Source organism: Ailuropoda melanoleuca, chromosome 15 (genome assembly GCF_002007445.2).
Source record: "Ailuropoda melanoleuca isolate Jingjing chromosome 15, ASM200744v2, whole genome shotgun sequence".
Taxonomy (NCBI): Eukaryota; Metazoa; Chordata; class Mammalia; order Carnivora; family Ursidae; genus Ailuropoda; species Ailuropoda melanoleuca.
The window spans coordinates 57,884,553-57,904,828 of record NC_048232.1 but is presented as its reverse complement, the minus strand read 5'-3'; the positions used below and the strand labels follow the sequence as shown (position 1 = coordinate 57,904,828).

The following is a 20,276-nucleotide window of genomic DNA, read 5'->3' as shown; positions in this document are numbered from 1 at the left end:
AATCACACCAATTTCAACTTCTGTGTCAATCTACAGATACAATGTCTTCGCCCATTCTGCAATAACAAAATACCACGGACTGGAAAGCTCATAAATAACAGACATTTATTTCTCACAGTTTTGGAGGCTGGAAGTCCAAGATCACAGTGGCAGCATGGGCGGGGGAAGATTCTTTTCAGGGTTGCAAACTTCAGGTGATATCCTTACATGATGGAGGGAACAAGCCAGCTCTCCGGGGGGGTCTCTTTTATAAGGGCTCTAATCCCATTCATGAGGACTCTGCTTTCATTACCTAACCTCCCCAAAACCCCATGTCCTCACACCATCAATTTGGGCATTAGATTTTCAACATATGAGTTTGAGTAGACACAAACATTCAGACCACAACACACAAATATCATACAAATGGTTCACACACACTTTTTCTTCTCACTAATTAGCACTGGATTTCAAAATGTACAAACCTAAGTATGAATTTTTATTCTACAACTTAATAATTGTGGGAATGTGGGCAAATTATTTAAATCTCTGAGCCTCCTTTGCCTTCTCTGTAAAGCGGCACATGACTTATAGCTACTGTCATCTTTTTCCTTCCCTCCTTTGCAAGTCGTTGTCATGAAAGATGATGTTTCCAACATAGGAAAACATAAACTCAGACTTCTAGAGTGATCTTTTTATAGGATTATAGGCACAACAAATGCTTGCCCAAGTCAATTGCTACTTATAATTAAGAAATATGATTACTTTTGTTAAATGATTGTGTCTAAACTGCTCATCCAAATACAGTTATATGCAATTAAAATTAACCCCTAGACATGTTCTATGCTGCAATCATTAGGCATTCACAGTTCTTTCTAATGTTAATGAGACTTACACTCATTCCTCAATGAATAAAAGGAAAACTCTGAGCGGGAATCGAATTGCAATACAGCTATTTTATAAAGTTCCATATTAGGTGTAAATAAAGAGTTACCACTAATACCATGGGCAATAGTTTTAAATTAGATAAGTGGCTCCCTCCTCTCTGAAGAATATGAATCCAAAGAAACAGTAAATTAATTAATAATCTCCACGAAATATTTCAGCAAGTCCTCCCTTCCCCTTTTTTTCTTGGGACCCAGCCTCTTGCCACTTTGTAAAGCAGGAAATTGTGATTTTCACAAGAAGCAGAAAGCAAATTTTGTGTTCTCACACAGTAAAAGACCCTGCTGGTTTTACCAGTCCGGATCTCTGCCCAAGTAGTTGAATAGCAAGTTGTATGTATTTAAATAGACTACTTACAAAGCATGCTAACATCATATTGTATCAGCAACATTTCCACCGTAATTCTCAATGTGATAGCAGATCCAGCCCCAGACTCTGAATCGGCCATGCACTGCCTTGGCGTACTCTTTTCTTTCCCATGACCCACCCTACTTTTTAACCCTGTCTCTTTTGGCCTGACATTTACATTTGCCTTCAACTATAACAAGCCCTGATAGGGCTGGAGACCTTTTCTAATCTATTGAGTCATTCTGTTGAATTCATTGTTTGATTCCAATGCTGAACAAATAAAAATGTGTGGTGTTATTGATGTAAAAGGTGTACAAAGCTTATGTAAGCACAGAATCAGTTAACTCTTATTACTAGCAGTAAAGAATAATGAAAATAAACCGCACAAATTACATTTGGCTAAAGAAAGTGTAGAGTACTTTCATTATGTATGATTCTATCTTAGAGTCATCAATAAATTCAGCATTTAGTTATTTACAGTTTACTTGGTGACTGGTACATGGTTAGGTTTGTAAATTTAAATATATACAATTTCTACAAGTTTTGAAATAGAAATGTGAATTAAGAGGAATAGTATTCAACTGATGATGTCAGGATAAGGAATTGATCTGATATACTTTTTTGAGTGTATACCAGGTTCTAATTCCTTTGTTATTTCATTTAATCAAAGAAATACCCCTTGAAATCAGGTGTTAGTGTGCCGACTTCACAATGAAGACCTGAGGATTAAGAACTTGCCTAAAATCACACAGCCATCAGTAGGAAATCCAGAATGCAAATTTAGATGTATCTGGCTTCCAAATTATCTCTTTCAAGTAGATGCAGGAGGAGATTTGGAGTTGAGTTTGAAGGATGAGTAGAGGTTAATCAAGGAGGCAAGGAGAAAGTAATTGCAGGCAATGTAAACAATAGTAACAAAGGCACATGTGATAAAGTGAATGGCATAATTTGGGAAGCAAGTAGGCCCTTTAGCTATAATATTGGTTCTGGGAATGGAATGCTGAAAAATAGAATGGAAATGTAGGCCATAGCCAAGCTGTAATATACCCAACACACAATGAAAAGAAGCTATGTCATTGAAAGGTTTCAAATAGGTGAATAGAATTATAATAAATCTTTAGAAAAATAATGCTAATAACAGTATGGGAGATGAATTACAGGAATGAGTGGTTTTGGCAGGGCAATTAGGTAAAACCCTGTGGCTACAAACAAAGGCTTTGAGTCCAGTCAATCCTGTTGTACCAATCTATTCTAGAGTGATTTTAAAAATTAAATATAAAATTTTACAAAGAACGTACACCTCTGTGACTGGCAAATAATGATCCTCCAAAAATATTTATTGTTGTTACGTTATTTTGGAAATAGGCATTCATTTGTTCATTTAACAAACATTTGTTGAAGGCTTACTGTATGCCAGGAACTCTTCCAGCAACAAGGGAGACTGCAGTGAACAAAACAGATCAAGTCCTCGCTCTACATGGCTTACATTCTCTTGAGGAAGGAAACCAGTCAGGGGAAAAAAAAAATGTCAGAGGCATTTCTGAGATAGAATTGACAGAACTCGATTACATACCGCATGTGGGATGGCGTGCGTCATAAGCAAGGACAACAAAGGAAGAGTTAGGAATGATGCTGAGATTTGTTCCTCGGGCAACAGTGCAGAAGCGTTATCTTGTCATTAGCCGAAATAGGAAAGATCGATCCAAGAACACACACAGGCAGAGTTGAGGAGAGGAGCAGGAAATGATTTTGATTTAGAACATGCCAAACTATAGATGTCTGTACATCCAGGTAGAGATGATGTGCTCTGGAAATTGGTTCTTATAGATGGTATGCTGTAGTAGAGCAGAAACAATTTTATCTTGGTTATGCCTCTCTCTGTCTCCAACCCCAGAAGAATGCTGGTGTCTACTGAACATGGAGCTAACAATTTCGTTATGGAAAATAATGTATATTTTGAAGAAAATGCTATCTGGAATTCTAGGACTAACTTGCAGTAAGAGTGTGATAAAGAAATTCCCTTCTGTTTCCTGTCTTCACTGTTATTTGACTCTATCTCCTCTCACACAGATGCAAGGAAGGCATCTTGAGTGGTTTGTCTAGCTTGCTGAGGTTGTTACAGGTTCCCTTGGGTAAGAGGAGTATTGTTTTTCTTTTCTAATTATAGCTCTGCTAAGCAGAGATATTATTAAGCAGAACGTAAGTTGATATTTAATCAGAATTTAGAAGACTGTCCATTAAGAGACTCTAAGCTTGTTGGTGGGAAATATTATATTCATATTTGTGTCCTCATGCTTAATCCAGATGCACAGTAAGCACAAAAAAATGTGACAAATCAATAATGAAGAATTAAAAAAATGAATGTTATATAACACACAAGGAAATGAATACCCCCAAAACAAGTTATAATTCTTCATTTAATCCTATCTGAATAAAAATATTCAACTGATGGGGGCGCCTGGGTAGCACAGTCGTTAAGCGTCTGCCTTTGGCTCAGGGCGTGATCCCGGAGTTCAGGGATCGAGTCCCACGTCAGGCCCCTCGGCTGGGAGCCTGCTTCTTCCTCTCCCACTCCCCTGCTGTGTTCCCTTTCTTGATGGCTGTCTCTCTGTCACATAAATAAATAAAATCTTTAAAAAAAAATATTCAACTGATGCCAAAGATTTCTTCTAGAAATGTAATTCAGATACTAAAATTTGACTGTATTGAAAATAAGTGAATATGTCATGTAAAGAGATATTACTTTTAGAGATCTTTTTAGATATAACAATGAACACTTTTAAATTAAATCACAAAAAAACAATTATTTTAAAGTAATTACACCATAAGTAAGACACCACTTCACAAAAATATCTATTTACATAGTACAAATTAATATACTGAACTTTGGATTTTTCAAACCGGTTTTACAATGTTTTTAAAATTCTTGGAAAATGAAAAAAAAAATCTAATTTGCACTGGAACTTTGACTTTTACCCAATTGATTTATCTCTCTGTGTATTGACAAATGTCTAGCTATTCCAATAAAAATAGAGATAATATTCAATAACTAATAGACCTATTTCCTTATTTTCCCATTCCTGCTCTTTTAGTTTCCTCAAGTAAAATGGCTGCTCCATTACTAACCCATCATTAAGATTCCACTCAGAGTGATTTCCCCATGTCTCCGATTTAAGGACTAACTTAGTAAGCCTATTTTTTTTCATTTTAACTCATTTTTCCTTTTCCAGATTAATCTCCAACCTTAAAAATGTACATAATGAAACTTTTGTGTTATGCCATTCTATGCTGAAATAACCAGGAAACTCCTTTCATCCCAAATTCAGAGAAGGAAGAATGTGCTATGGTTAAGATCCTGGGTTCTAAATTCAGCTGCCTTTGAGTTTCCTACCTGCATCACTTCCAGACTGCGCGTCTTTAAGAAATGAATTTATTTCCACATGTGTAAAAGGACAAAGATATTAATGGTGCCTAGCTCACAAGTTTTCTGTGATGATCAGATGAATTATAGCACACAAAATTCTTAACACTGAGTCAGCACTTACTAAAAGCTCAATATGCTGGTTATATATATGTTTGGAGATTATCAGCTTTTAATGTTTGTACCATTGTCCGTTAAAAAAACATCAGGTATTTCATTACTTCTTGTCTTTAATTAGTTCAGTCTTTTAAAGTGCTGATCATATGATCTGACTCTGTTAAATGCTGCAGACAATAATTACAAAATTGAAAACACAGTGCTTGGTACTCCAGTTCGAATGATCCAAATTACAGTAGCAAAAGGTTGCAATAATTACCGGCAGAGTGAAAATACAGATAAATGATGGTGTGTGATGAGAAATCTTAGGTCGGTTCTTAACTGTTTATGGCCATAATATGGCTCTTCCCCTCTTATTTCCTTCACCAGAGGCTTTTCTTTTAAAGCAGTCATCTGGCTCCCAACTTCCAGAATCTCCCCTCAGGATCAAACTCCCTCCCACACTTTTGCATACAACATACAAAAAAATTGGGAAAATAGTGTCTTATAATGAGAACCACTTCTTTGAAGCTCCACTAAAGGTTTCTTAAATTTTAATTAAAGAGATGCTTTTGTCTGTGTTCTCAAACGGCAAATTCATCAATTAAAAATCCTCTCAAAAATGTTCAGAAACGTCTCTGAGGTATACAATTTCCTAAGTAAATATTTTGCCTTCAATGAACCCTTAGTTTATTAGGGGAAAAAATGTGTTAAGAAATAATCACACTAGAGGGTTAAAGCTGATACAATGGACAAGTTACTCAAAGGGACCCAAATAAAGTACTGATCACTTCTTCATAGAAGAGGGAAAATCAGTCAATGTTTCAAAGAAGGAGCAACATTTGAGCTACTGCAGTGGGGAGTGCAGAGTCTTTGAGCAGGCCTAGCACACGGCGTTGAGGTGGCATACTGTCAACTATTAAGGCAAAAGAAAGTGACAGGAGATTTTAATGACATGCACAAGAATTTGAACTTTGTACCATCAGCAAATGGAATTAGGGAATGTCTCATGCTTGAGAATGACATGGTCAGATTTGTTTTGAGGAAAGACTGCAGAGGAGTGTGACAGAGGGATCTGAAGGGTGTGAGATATTCTTTAGAGGCAGCACTTGATGGAACAGTTTTAATAGCATGCGTTTGATGCTTCTGGACGAGATACACTTGCTTTTAAAGGCTGGAAAATTTGAATATCTTAGGTCATTGGAGAATGTATAAAATCAAATATTATACTGATTGTAAGCCATTACTAACTATATATATTTTATGTTGATGAATTATTATTACACATACGCAATATTTTTCTAAGAAAAAATGAACAACCACATTAAAGTCTAAAACTGTTACTTCGAAGATGAGCTTAGCAAAGTGAAGTGAATTGTAGCATTAGTCAAATCTCTGGAAAATTATAGTAAAAGCTTTATGGATAGCCATGGGGCACAGAAAGAATCTTAACTGTTTTATGAATTATAAAACATTGCTACACTTAACATAGTTTCAGTGTTACATGTATTCACATAAATTCCCATTAACCAGAATATTTTATTACTGGGCCAGCATTCTTAACTGGGTAGAAAACAGTTAAAATGTGCGGTCTGTAAAGACCTATATTCTCAATTTTTTTTTTACCATGTGAGTTTTATGGAAAAATATCCAAAAGTTCTCAAGAAGAAATAAGAGTATATTATACTATATGATTTGATTTAAGTAATTAATTAAATATTAAAGTAGCCAATGGAGTACAAATGAGAAACTGGTGATTTTTAAATTACAACTTTCAAAATAAAAATCTAATAAAAGTACTGAAAAATACAAAAATGTCTAATTATCTTTAAATAATGCTTCTTGCTGGGATATTTCAACTTAGTCACTAGCCATGGTTTTTGAGGATACATGGAAGATAGGAGAAGCCTTCTTTTAATGCTTAATTATCAGAAGAGCCTGTAGTCAGAAAAATACCTATGAAAATACATCCCAAGGGTCCTTTTGCAGCCCCTCCGCCTCCTGTTACAATGCTATATGCTCAGTTTGCTTATGAGGTGGGGTGTAGTTTTGAAGTTAAAAATCCTCATTTCCTGAGAGTTTCCTAAAAATGGTTCGTGATAGCTCTGTTTTGTTACTATTTTTAAGAAGATGGACATATTTATTTATAATACACTGAGAACTGGTTAATAATGATTTTAGGAAACCAAAGTCAGTGCAGATTCAAACATGCGTATTTTCTATGGAGATCACCTTCTACTCAGTAAATGGCACCGTACATAAAAATGCATTGTTGTTACTTTAATTGGAAAAGGACCCCTTTCAGTAATGTCTCTGGCTCTGGAAGAATTATAAACACAATTTGGAAGAGCTAAGAAATCTTATTTAACTAAGCTGTCAACAGCAATCTCTCAGATCTGCTTAAATTTATTGGGAGGCGGGAAGATCTATTTGAAATGCTGACAAGAAACACAGAAGCAGTTCTAATAGTGTTACAGTTAATACACAGGGATATATTACAAGGTTAAAGAGAGTTGGCAGTATATATCATAAATGTAGCTACCCTTTAACCCAGTAATTCCATTTATAGATTATATCCAAAAATTATGCACAATAGTATATTACAAGAAGTTTCACTGTATCACTGTAGCATATTTTGCAATAGAGAATATTTGGAAACAACTTACGGATGTATGTGTAAGGAGAGAGTCAAATAAATGTGGCAATTAGATGATTCAGCAATTTTAAATAATATAGAACCCTATTTGTACTGACATGGGAAGAGTGGACACCGTATGTTAAGAAACAGAAATACACAAAGCAATACACATAATGTGGTTCAGTGAAATTTGTGTTATTTTAAGCAGATGTGTGTGTGCTGTGTGTGTGTGTGTGTGTGTGTGTGTGTGTGTGTGTGTAGAAAAGGTCCTGGGAAATTAAATTGTGGGAGGAATTGATAATTTCTAGTGGGAACTTTGTAGTATGGTAGAGGGGGGTATTCACTGCTTCTATTTCTTATACATTCTTGCATTACTTGTGTAACTAAATAATGAAAGCAATATAGTTTCTCTTTATATCTCACTCCTTATGAATGGGACTTGAACACTTACTTTTTTTATTGTAGCATTAGTGTTTTTATTTTTATATTAGCAAAAACATAAGATTTCAGGACATATACATGCCATCACAACCACAGAACATATCTATAGTACTATAAGCAGTATTTTTCCTAATGATTTATCACTATATATTTATATATATTATTATATATATTATAAAAACATTATATACTATATATATATATACTATATATATATATATATATATATATAGTATATATATATAGTCTTTGGTTTTGAATTTCAACCATTATGTGACCCTGGACAAGTTTGTTAAACATTCCCTAAAGCCTTTTTTCTTGATTTAAAAATGGATATCATAGCATCTAGTTATTGAAGTCCCAGGAAGATTTAACACAGATAGTGCTTGTAGAAAGTCTTGTAGCACAGTGTCTATCATATAATGTTTCCCTAAAATGTAGATTTTTTAGTGCTTTTTCATAGTTAATAGCCTATTTTCTTCAATAAATTATAGAATTCCTGAAACAACATATGAAAATATTATTCTAGGAATTCCTCCACAATGAATATATTTGCAAAACTGTTGAATTTTCTAATAACATTTTAGCTATTGAATATAGAAATATAATTATTTTAATATAAAAGAGCTGGAGGTTAGCCCTGAAGAAACATATTTTATGTAATTCTTTCATTTTAATCGATTATCTGCACAATGCCATGAGTCAGTGATGTTTGGGGTACACATGGGAAATAATGCAAAATAGATTACAAGAATGAACATAGGAAAATTGTATTTCACTGTTGAAATTATTAATTTCTTTCTCAAATGAGTTTTTCATTACAGATTTTCATTATGCACTCAGGCCATAGCTTCCTAATCAATAAAGTAATTCCTACCATGGGAGAATGAAAAGGAAGAGAGACTGAAAGGTTGGTATAACAATTATGTTTAAGGAACTGGTAATGAATCTAGATTTAAATTTATTTATTTATTTTTAAAAATCACTTGACAATCAATTTTAAGAAACCAGTAGCCATGGGGAAAAGAAAAAGTTTGATTCTGTTTCCATTTGAGGGTAAACCAAATGAACTAATGTTATTACACAACTGTTAATATTACTAGGTTTAATCCTAACCTTAGGAATCTGGGAATTGAAAAAAAATAAACTGGTATATTAGAATTTTTTAAAGATTTCTGATAACAAAGTGAATGATCAGAATTGAGATTTTACGTTTTAAAAAAATGTCAATTATACCATTGCTAAAGAATCCCTAAGCCACAGATACTTATAGGCTTTCCATTTGAGCATTTAACTATAGAAATGATTGTTTCAATTTCACCAAGAGCAGGCTATAGGATGGTTAACGATATTTGTCTTCTTATATCTGAATTAGCACTTCTGGTCAATCTGAAATTATGTATCTGTCCAGCACTATGATGTAGAATTTTATGGCCTAAGTTGTCCATTTAGATGTTGAAGTACAGTTATGAGTCTTTTTAGAAATGAAAACTATCTCTTCCATAAAATTAACATGTGAGCAGTAATTTTACAAAATACAAAAAGAGAAAGAATTGAAATAGTCCTCAGCTCAGAACACATTTTTTACAATTAGAACTAATACCTTCTAGCATTTTTGCTTCATGATTTTTGCATAATTTTTAAAATATATTGTATGTAGAATTTTAGTTGCTTTTTAAAACAAATATGTTGTTTCAAATATGTTATGTGTCTATTACAGAAAATTAGGACATGTAGATGAGTATAAGGAAGTAATAACCACCTATAATTGTATGAAGCACATACAGCCAATATTAATGTCATTAGAGTTCTTCAATTGTTTTTCTCTATGCATTTTTACATAGTTAAAATTTTACATGTATTTAAGAATAGTAAACATATAAGAACACTTATAGGTCTTAGATAAAAGAGAATACATGGAGGTGATTTATTAACAAATTATATTGAATATTTTCATCCAGGAAGTTTTAGAGACACAGAAAAAAAATTCATTTCTCAAACTTCTTGACATAGCAGTAATCTGTAAGTTACCCACCTCAACTCTACCTTTCTGGTGGGAATAAAGCAAAACCAAAATTCATTGGCAATTATGCTTGTAAGCTCCAAACTACATAAATGTTATAGCCAACATAAACATACACAGTTTGTGAATGGAAGAAATTCAGTTACAGCTTCTAGTGGCTATAAACAAGGAATAATGTGTTCTAATTGAACATTGGATATGGTTCTATTAAAATATTTCTTCTTTCTAGGGGCACCTGGATGGCTCAGTGGGTTAAGTGGCTACCACCTTCAGCTCAGGTCATGATCTCAGGGTCCTGGAATCCACGCGCCCCACCCCCCGCCCGCCTTTGCGGGCTTCCTGCTCAACGGGGAGTCTGCTTCTCTCTCTCTCCCTCTGCCCCTCTGCCTGCTTGTGCTCTCTCTCTGTCTCTCAAATAAATAAAATCTTGAAATACATATATTATATATATATTATATATATATGTATCTTGATTCTAGAAAATTCAAATGTATGAAAGAGAACTGAACTTTATAGTATTTATTTATTTACTTATTTATTTTGAGTTTATTTGGAAATAGCAGAAGAATTGCAATTTGATACAAACTATGGTAAACCATAGGCAAGTCTGAAGACACAAAGGGAAGGTCAGCCTTTATTAAGTTTTAGGAGGAACTTGAGGAGGGTTGTGTTTGTTGGTTATTTTTTATAAGATTTCCTTATCTATTTGAGAGAGGGGGCACACAGGCCCGAGAGTGAGGGGAGGGGCAGAGGGAGAGAATCTCTAAGCAGACTACCCGCTGAGCGGGGAGGCTGACCCAGGACTCAGTCCAATCCCAGGACCCATGAGATCATAACCTGAAATGAAACCTAGAGTCTGACACTCAAGTGACTGAGCCACCAGGCACCCTGAGCTTTGTAGTATTTAACACAAAGTCCAGCTTTACTGATCAGATTCCATTTCAACATGAGAACACCTAATTCTTGCTGGTTTCTTAAATTCAGAATCACAACTGAGTAAAAGAAGAGCTGCAGTCCTTTTTCACCATGTCTCTCCATTCTTGGTTCTTAACTCCTCTCTAAATGACTTAATGGAGATCTGTAAGTATTTTTAAAAAGAAAAAAATGCTTGCATTTTATTTCTCAAGACTTTACATATCAGAATAAAATATTTTATTTTGCCCCTGGGAAATAAAGAGAGCTTTTGCGAATTGCAGTTATGGAACAAGATACTTTCTCATTATCTTCCTTTTAAATAAAATTATTATGGACTACGAGTCTGAAACCAGTCTGTTCATTTCATTTATCAAGATCTTAGTAGTTTATTAATGTGTACTGTTTCTGCTTAGGTGGTGGTAAGATTTAAGAGAGGAGCAAAACTAACAACTTCAGAAAACAGAAATGTTACACTCTACATGCTGCTTTTTTCTGTACCCTCTGTCTGGAATCTTCCCCACCTTTACCCTACTCCATCTGCCATCCTCTCCCTTATGGAACATTTCCTGAAGACATGAACTTCCAAGCAGACAGGGCAACCTTCTTTCTCTGTTTTGTGTTTCTACATATGTGCACATTGCACATTTCTAATGACATACTGTAACACTTCATGGATGTAATTTATTTTCCATTTACCTTGCACTAAACAGTAGTGCAAGAAAATAAACTTATTAATCTTTCTCTCTAGCACAATTTCATGTGATAGTGAAACTTCAGGAAACATGGAAACATCAAAATCAGTATGTAACATCTAGGGCATCACAGACCAAACCATCACTTAATGATATTTCTAAAACTTCTTGATAATAGCTACCAGGAAGGTATTTCCAAACATGATACGTGCTTTTACTTCCTCAGTAAGGTTTTTTTGAGTTTTTTTCTGTTCTAGTTAGACTGGATATGAAATTGCAGTCATTGTGCGTTGTCTAACACAGACACCTGGTACACGGGGTGAATTTTGTATGTGCTTGAATGAAAGGGTAAATAACTGGCAATGAATTATCTATAACAGACTCATTCATTCTGATTTTAGAATCTAATAACAAACTTAGGAAAAACAATTCTTATTTAAAGAGGAAAACAGTTGGTACTAGGCACATTATTTAAATAATAAAATATATTTATGCATATATTGATAAATTGATGTTTGGCATTACTGAATTCAAGTTACAGTTTACCTGATCTATTACCATACAAAAATGTGTGGCAATTTTATCAAGATAATATATTACAGACTTTTATACTATTCCAGTAATTGTGCCTAAATGCTTGTACAATCCCTTTGGGAGAAAAATCATCTTGTGCATTATCTTCTCATATTAATGATAGAAATATTATTATTATTAATGTGCTTTAATATTATTTCTTTACCCCAAATTTAGCTTGATTTGGAAGCACCTACTTTTTAGGTCTTTCTGATAAACTATTTGAGAAGACTCAAATGCATAAAAAGTCAAGGATTTGAAAACCTGTCATTTATCAGAGCTATCTAGCATACTTGCTATATACTGCCCCCGGGCACAGCATGTAATCTAGCTGATCTTTAGTGCCCTTATTTGTAATGTGAGAACAATCACAAAATGTATTCTTATCTACCTCATGAGTTTCTTTTTTAAAGATTTAAAGAGAGAGAGAGGGAGAGAGAACAAGAGCAGGGGAGGGGCAGAGGAAGAGGGAGAGAGAGAACCTCCAGCCGACTCCCTTCTGAGCGTGGAAACCAACGCAGGGCTCAGTCTCATGACCCTGAGATCATGACTCCAGCAGAAACCAAGAGCCAGATGCTCAACCACCTGAGCCACCCAGGCGCCCCTCTACCTCATGAATTTTGTGGAAGACTTATTTTACACCCTTCTGAATAAGTCAGTTATCATCATCATCATCTCACTTTCTTCCCCACCACAACTCAAAACAACTTGCATGACCATAATTTGCTTAAGCACTATCTCCTATATTCTTGCTAAAATGCTTAGTTCAGTGTTGGCTATTATTGTTTCCACTCCAGCTAGCCTTTTTCAGCTCAATGGAAAAAAACGCGAAATCTGTAAGAGAATGATATTCTAAAAAAGAAGTTGGTAAATGCAGAACGTTTCTGGTCTTAGCTTCAGCATTGAAAAAGATTGTTCTTTCTTCCCAATCCTAGTTTCAATTTTTATTATTTTAATAGTCAGTGACAGGAAACCTCCCGCTTGTCAATGCTACACATTTTCTATCTGTGTTTTTATCTGCTTAAATTAAACCAGAAAATAAATCTTGCTGGTCATCACCATGAACCCTAAGGACTACTCTAGACTCTATAATTTTCTACTTTGCTACCACCTACAGCTACAAGTGGACCATACAACGTGGGACTGTAAAAGAAAAATCTTACATTAAAAAACAATTACATTTGTTCCATCAATATCTGAGCCCTCTGTACAAAATGTAAAGATAATCAGTTTTGTAAAACCCTTCTCATTTTTGTGACTTCCTGAAGCTTTTGCTATGTCAGCAACATTCTTTCTTTTCATCAGAAAGTATTGAATACTGCCCTGAGGGTGTGTGCAACCTTCCACAAAGTAGAAAAACAAATTGGGCAAGCATTAAAAAGGGCAACCCAAGCAAGTCAGATCCACATAAAGGCACATGTCAGACAGATGAACAGTTGATGGCAAGACTTCCTTCATGACTTTCCTAAATGTGAGGTTAAGTGTTGGCTACGAGCCCATAGGATTTGGAGAATGTAATTTTACTTTTCCATTTTGTTGATTGAAAAATAGACTATTAAATAAAATAGAAACTAAAGCTTAGTGCCTTGGGATAGATTAATGTAGACACATTCATTCAGATGGGAAAGGATATGGCTTCCCTTTTTCCTAATCTCTTACATGGCCATGGAATAGTTTGCACTGGGGATGTGTGATTTTACCCTAAAGAGCTAGAGAGAGAACTGAGCTCATTAACATTTGGTGGTTTGTTGCATACAGTCCAAGTAACATTCTAGAAACATGAAGAATTTGTGGTAACATGCACAAGCATACGCACTCTAAGCAAATAGCTCTGTGGTATAATAATTCACTTGTCACTTCACATCAGCCTCAATTCTTTAATAAATGACCATTTTTCCTGAGTTGATCAAAACCAGCACACAAATTTCCACAGTGTCTTCCCAAGAAGAAAAATAATGAAGTGTTTATGCAACTAATACTTTATCTGTGCCCATGAGTGATGATTTAAAATAAATATTTATAGTGTTACAATGACAGAGTCTTTATTTCTAGACATATATATGCATATGTATGAGGTAGTAAAGATAAGCAGCCAACAGATCCAAATAACATCTGTCCCCAAATCATATGGCTTCTAAAACTTTGCACTATATCTGAATTCTGATATTAGATCAGATTACATCTGTCTCAGGCTCTCCTGGCACAAACTAATTACTCTATTTTGCTAGTGTTCTTCAAAGTGTCCACAGTGTCAACATTATTATTGTTTTTTGCTGCTGCATTTCTTAAATAGCCTAAAAGATCTTGATTTATCTCAGTTACGAAATATTTCAATCCACCAAATACTAAAACTAACAAGTGACATTATCCTCACTTTTCACTTAAATTATAAAATGAACAAAGAAGAGTCTATGGTGCTTTGATAATGGACAAAGTTAAGTTTTGCATTTTGCAACCAAAATGCCTAGAGATTATTTTGTAGGTCTGGGTCATGGCAGGGAAGCTCTTAGACAACATATAAGAGTGGCGTGTGAAAGAAATACAAATATTCATGGGCTAGTAGTTTCTCATAGCCTCAAGTTCAAGATTTCTGCAATGCAGCACACACACACACACACACACACACACGCAGAACCGTAGTTGTTCTTTAAAAAAAAAAAAAAAAAACCACTTCTCCAGGTACTAAAGTGATGCAATTTTTTCTTTGTTCTGTTTTTTTGTGTAGGCTCCATGCCCAGCGTGGAGCCCAATGTGAGGCTTGAACTCACAACCCTGAGATCCAGACCTGAGCTGAGATCAAGAGTCAGATGCTTAACCAACTGAACCACCCAGGCACTCCATGATAAGAAGTTTTTAAAAAATATTCTACACACAAGAAGTTCAGAATCCAAAGGGAAATAAGATATATAAAAACAGTATCAAGAAGTGAAAAATATTAAGTGAATTAAGAGAGGTATAAATAAAATGGTAAAAGTTCAAGAAAGTGAAAACCAATTTTTGACTGAAAATGGGGTTCAAAGAAATCTTCACAAGAAGGTAACATTTTGGTGATCTAAAATTAAATTTCAAAAAATGAAAATTAGTAATAAAAGAGAGCAAATCTATGGAGATTAAAATGTGAGGCAAAAATGGAGAACGGTACTTTTCTTAAACCGATGAACAGAATGACCGAGCCTAAGGAGGAAAGGAATTATGTGGAAAAGCATGTCCACATATAAGACAATTTATTGTTGAGCCTTTGAGAAATGAAACAGTGTCTCACATTTCTTGGCCTTATGTACTTCTAAATAGTTCAATCTCTACATGTCTCTAACCAGGATAGGGATTCCAGAATTACCATGCAGATTGGTTTTCACCTCTGTGTCACTCAGCTTTACCTCTAATGCAGGCCTGGTTCTGCTCAATGTTGTTTTCCAAAGGAGGGTCCAACAGAGTTTTGGAGATCTGCAGCATTTCTCCAGGAGCTATCTTCAGACACAGGGATGCTGATGTTGGTGTTGGTAATTGCAAAGTTCTGCTGTATCCATCCCATTTGCACACAATTTTAGTTTCCATACCTTGGGTCTAGCTTCAACCAGAGTTTTTGCGAGCAAGTGCAAGTTCAGACAATATGAAGCTATCTACCTGGATTCAAGTGGGATATTTAGAAATCCTCCTAGTCTAAAATTGCTCAGAGATGGGTGTCTTCAACCCTGTGACAAAACTTTGATAGCACTAGACTTGTGGAATGAGAAGTTCTAATAAATTGTATGAACATTTGTTTTTAAAAATGGTATTGTCCTACTTGACTGGCTGTTCTGCATTTAGTTGATCTGCAGAAGGCAGCTCATCAAAGATTCTGAACCCCATTCCAGAAAGGGTTATTAAGTTTTGCTTAATCCTTTTTTTTCTATCTGCTTAACCTCCAAGCAAATTTAGTTTTTTAGCTTTTTAGTTTTTTGTTTTTTTGTTTTTTTTTTCCTGGACTGTCTGGAAGATCGTCAATCCTTCCACCTGCATTCAATGTAGTTAGAGTAGTTTCAGGGTTGCATCTATGAGGAAGGATGTAGCCCATTTCTGTGGAGTTGTGTCCCTATAGCCACACATACTGCAGTATATCCAGAATCCAGAGCTAGTCTTGTAGAACTCCCAAGTTAGTTGATCGATAGTCTTTAATTGTGATCACTTGCTTTGCATTTTTAAAAGATGAAAAACTGTATACAAACAAAACATTAGGAGTAAGCACTTTAACTTCATCTTTAGTGAGGGAGGCCATTTGGGCGGTGGCAGCTCAGATCCCTGAGGTGCCATTTTGAAACTATCTGAACGAAGCTACTAAGTTTCATATTTCTTCGTCCTGTTATTGGAGGAATTGACTAAGCTCCTGTCTCAACTAATCTAAGCTTCATTGTGGTGGCAACTTTGCAATGTGTTTCTTCCAATTTATGTGATTTGGGGCAAAGCCACAACCTGTATAAACTTCAGGTCCTCAAAGAGGAGATACCTTTCATATAACCAAGAAGGTGGTGCTGGCCTGCAATGGATTCTGCGTTGCTCCTGGGGCTCCTCTTCCAAGTCCTGCTGATTGGCATGGCTCCAGCACACACAGCTTGTGGAGAGGCAGCAAAGGGAGTCAGTACCTGAAGCAATGGGACTCCCACCCTAGTGGACACAAGTATTTCCTGTAAGAAGTTTGTTTGTTTTCATTTAATATAAAGCTACTTTTATTATTACAAAACAGAACTAGCTTTGATTACTTTATCTCAGGACTGGGAAGGAGACGTAGGACCCAGGATGAAGAAATTGTAGTTTTGATCCAAAAGAATTGTTCAAATTCTCTGCCTCCTCTACCTGCCCAGTGCTCCTTGGCTGTCTTCCAAACGCCCTTTCTCAGGAAATGCAAAGGACAAATAAAAGTGCAGCTAATGCCAAAACTTGAAAAATAAAATAGTTCTGAACAGTTGTTAAGTTCTCCTTCTCCCATTTTTGCAAAGAGCAGGACTGAAATAGGCTAACTGGATTTGGCGTTTACACAGTTTTCACCGCATAAAATTTGGGGTCTGGCTGGCAAGGGAAGTCCAGATCCGAATGGACCTCCTCCTTGAGCTCCGTGCAGGGCTGGCTGTGTTTTTGCTAACACGTGCTTTACCCCCGGGCATTGTGTTATCACTCTGATGACTGAGACCATTTGCAGGCAGCTTTCTTGATTTCTGCCCTGTGGCACAGCAAAGCCCTGCTGTTAAACGTTTTTCCTACTAACCTGACCTGACTGATAGCCCCCTACCTGGAAACACATCCTGACATCTAGTGTGGATCTTCTCACTTCCCGCTGAGCAGCGGAACTCTCAAACTAGCTTCCCGCTTCCGGTTCAGGGGCTGATACTTAAGAAACAAATGATGAACAGCATACAGATAGGAAAAACCATCAGCATCAGAAGTATTAACCTGGACTCTGATAATGGCAGTGAGAACGGCGGGGAAGGCGGGATTGTGGCAGGTGAGAGACTGAAGGCTCGAGACAGACCTTGGAATATTTCTGACTTTGGGAGAGCAGGAGACAACTTTTGAGATGGTTTAACTTGGTGATTAGAAATCTAGGCCTACCAAAAATGAGACTGCAAGGATGAGTAAGCTGGAATGGAAAACCATCCTGTAGTTTTAGATTCATTGTGTTTGTGTGAATAGCAAGAAATCTGCATAGAGATAATAATCGCTATTCAAAAATTGGAAATAGGCTCAGGAAGGAGCTGAAAATCTAAATTTTGAATCTTGTTCAAAAAATAGTTGTAAGGGAGTTCATGTAATGCCAAATGGTTGTAAAGAAAGAAGAGAAGATTGGACACAAAGGTGAGAAAAATAATATTATAGGCGGAAAGATTACTAAGAATGTCTTGTATCCTCTTTGGGGATGGTTTGTAAAGTTAAGAAGACAAAATTTAGGTAGGATTAGTATTAAATAGTGAGAAAGAATAGTACCTTCTCACTGATTTACTTGTTTCATTGTCAGTGATTATAGCTATATTTATATAATTATGTGTATATAAGTGTATAGGATTATATGCCACACTATTCATAATTTCAAAATTGTATGTAAATACCTGAAAATGTAATATACATTTTATATGTGAGTATATTTATCCATATATTCATATGTAATAATCTTTACAGAAGGAATTATAGAGTGAAAGTAATTTATTTCCATTTAAAAAATGAATTATTTGGTATAGCATTGCATCCAAATGATTTTTAAATAGTTCTGTCTTTGAAGTAGTTTCATGTATGTGAACATTCAACACCTGGGTCTTCCAAAGAGAATGTGATTCTTTAAAAAAAAAAAAAAGAAAGAAAAGAAAAATGAAGTCTTATTAAACCAGATGTGCCAATTTGGCATACATTCGGAGCAGAGGAGTAGGGTTTTTATATGTCCTTATTTCCATAACTGTATTCACAATCAACAGTGTTGTATTATAAATTTCTGACGAAGAAGCTGTTTTTGAAAACATTTGCAATAAAACTACTAAACAAAACATGTCCCATTACACGTGCAGGAGATAAAGTGTTGTTAGCAAATAAATTTCTCATGACATTTAGGGTATATAAAGATGATATATATCATCCTGAGAAAATAATTCATCTAAACCATGATAATACGAGTTATCATTTTTCTAAATGAACCTAATCTGTAATAATCAACCCATGACCTCTGAAAAACACTTTTTACCGCTCTAAAATTATCCGAAGACTAAGTGGAAATTTTTAACAAATAAGACACTGTTTGAATATGGAACCAAAAGACTGCTCACATAGTCTGTCCTGATTTGTGTGACTGATATCTTCAAGCAGGAGCATGCTAGTGCAGTTTATGGTATCACGATGTGCTCACCTGTTTAATAATTTCAAACCAAGTTTCTACTTTCTTGTAATACTTCCAGTTTGTAAAGGATGGTGAGCTTGAGTTTGCCAAGCTCAATTTCGTGGTTTTCAATAGTCAGTTTTATTAGTTACTTGCATTGACAAGCTTTCTTTTCACAGTAGGACCCTGAGAGACTAACGCTGTTGCAGAGTGTCTATGGATTTTAAACGGCTACGTGGAGTGCCTGGGTGGTGCAGTCAGTTGGGTGTCCGACTCTTCAGCTCGGGTCATGATCTCAACGTGGTGGGATAGAGTACTCTGTCGGGCTCCACACTTGGGTGGAGTCTGCTGAAGATTCTCTCTCCCTCTTCCTCTGATTCCCCCCCCCCAATAAATAAATAAAGCTTTTAAAAAATAAAAATGGCTACCTAGTAATGCTGCCATGATATCTAGGAGTTACCCTACTTGTAAATCTCTCTACTTCTGTCCATCACATTTCCACCTAAACCATCAGTATCTCTCTCATGGGATGTGGCTCTCTCCTCCTTTGTTGGATTATTTTGTATTATATTCGTTTATGGTCAGACAGGAAACATCCTTTAAAATCCTTACCTACTATATATACTTAAAAACACAAAAAAATTAAATATTAAGAGATGATGTTGGATTATTCAGGTGCTCTGTCTTTGCTATTTTTTTGACTATTTAAACTATCAGATTCTGAGAGAAGAATATTATTATCTCTCACAGTGTTTGCAGATCCATAAACATGTGCTTATGTTTCTAAGAGTTCTTGATTTATACATGTTTCTGTTCTGATGTTTCACAATTTTTGGTCTCTTGACCTGTCTTGGGCTGTGAGAATTTATAGACCCCTAACATTAGGCATTTTGACTTATGGAATCTTCTGTTGTTTCTGATTTACGAAGTTGCTGGTTGTGTTGTTCGGTGGGGGTTTGTTGGGAATTGCACCGTTTAGCTTTACATGGTGGCCTTAATTGAGTCGTTTTATGCTTTTATGGCCTTTTTTCATTCACATTATATATCGGGGTGCCAAACTGTGTTATCTCATTGTTTGAATGTGCTTCAAATACTTTGCCTCATCCTTTTATCGTGAGCCTTTTTGAATAACTGTGTTTTAAATATGTTTCTTTTATAGAGTTTCAAGTTTGAGTTTGTGAGTATTTGTGCATGTGTGGGCACACATGCAGCACAGTTTGAAAGTCTTTTCTTTTAAAAAAATGACTTAAACAGGGGCAGCTGGGTGGCTCAGTCGGTTAGTCATCCAACTCTTTTTTTTTTAATGATTTTTTTTATTATATTATGTTAATTACCATACAGTACATCCCCGGATTCCGATGTAAAGTTCGATG

The 20,276-nt window shown here is 35.5% G+C and overlaps 1 protein-coding gene across 4 annotated transcripts in view; it reads left to right on the top strand.

Moving 5' to 3' along the window:
- MGAT4C (MGAT4 family member C) overlaps positions 1–20,276 on the top strand; it is a 719,604-nt gene that overhangs the window by 682,711 nt on the left and 16,617 nt on the right. Inside the window, exon 3 of one of the 4 annotated variants that reach the window (XM_034644548.1) lies at positions 8,693–8,778. The exons of 2 other annotated variants lie outside the window; for them this stretch is intronic. The gene's annotated coding sequence lies outside the window, so the exon portion shown is untranslated. The remainder of the gene's footprint in view (positions 1–8,692; positions 8,779–20,276) is intronic. One more of the 4 variants, XM_034644549.1, reaches the window with a different exon arrangement.